Source organism: Octopus bimaculoides, chromosome 26 (genome assembly GCF_001194135.2).
Source record: "Octopus bimaculoides isolate UCB-OBI-ISO-001 chromosome 26, ASM119413v2, whole genome shotgun sequence".
Classification (NCBI taxonomy): domain Eukaryota; kingdom Metazoa; phylum Mollusca; class Cephalopoda; order Octopoda; family Octopodidae; genus Octopus; species Octopus bimaculoides.
This window is the reverse complement of record NC_069006.1, coordinates 3,071,936-3,072,646: the sequence shown is the minus strand read 5'-3', so window position 1 is coordinate 3,072,646 and position 711 is coordinate 3,071,936.

The following is a 711-nucleotide window of genomic DNA, read 5'->3' as shown; positions in this document are numbered from 1 at the left end:
ATACTTACATACATACATACATACCTACATACATACATACATACATACATACATACATACCTACATACATACATACATACATACATACCTACATACATACATACATACATACATACATACCTACATACATACATACATACATCCATACATACCTACATACATACATACATACATACATACCACACTGGCTTTTTTCAGTTTCTGTCAAGCACATCCGTTCACAAGACTTTAATCGGTCTGTAGTCATTGTAGAATTTTATCGAGGTGTCACGCAATGGAACTGAACCCGGTATCACGTATATATACACAGATATCTTAAAAGCCAACATCCACACCTCATTATAGCATTTCATCTGTGCCGGCACTACTCATTAGTACGATGCTTAAGCGAGTCAATTCATTAAAATCTGCATAAGACATGTCTACTTAATACTAAATTAAGTGCTTAAATACAGGAAATAAATTTATTTGGTTTCTAGATTTCTTTCAAAAATGATTATATCTACTTTTGAGATGTCTCTTTGTATAAAACACACATACATATGTATGTATGTATGTATGTATGTATGTATGTATGTATGTATGTATGTATGTATGTATGTATGCATGTATCATATATAATGCGTGTGTGTATGTATATATATCATATATGCGCGTATGCGTGTGTATGTATATAATATATATATATATATATATACTGAGTTGTCTGCC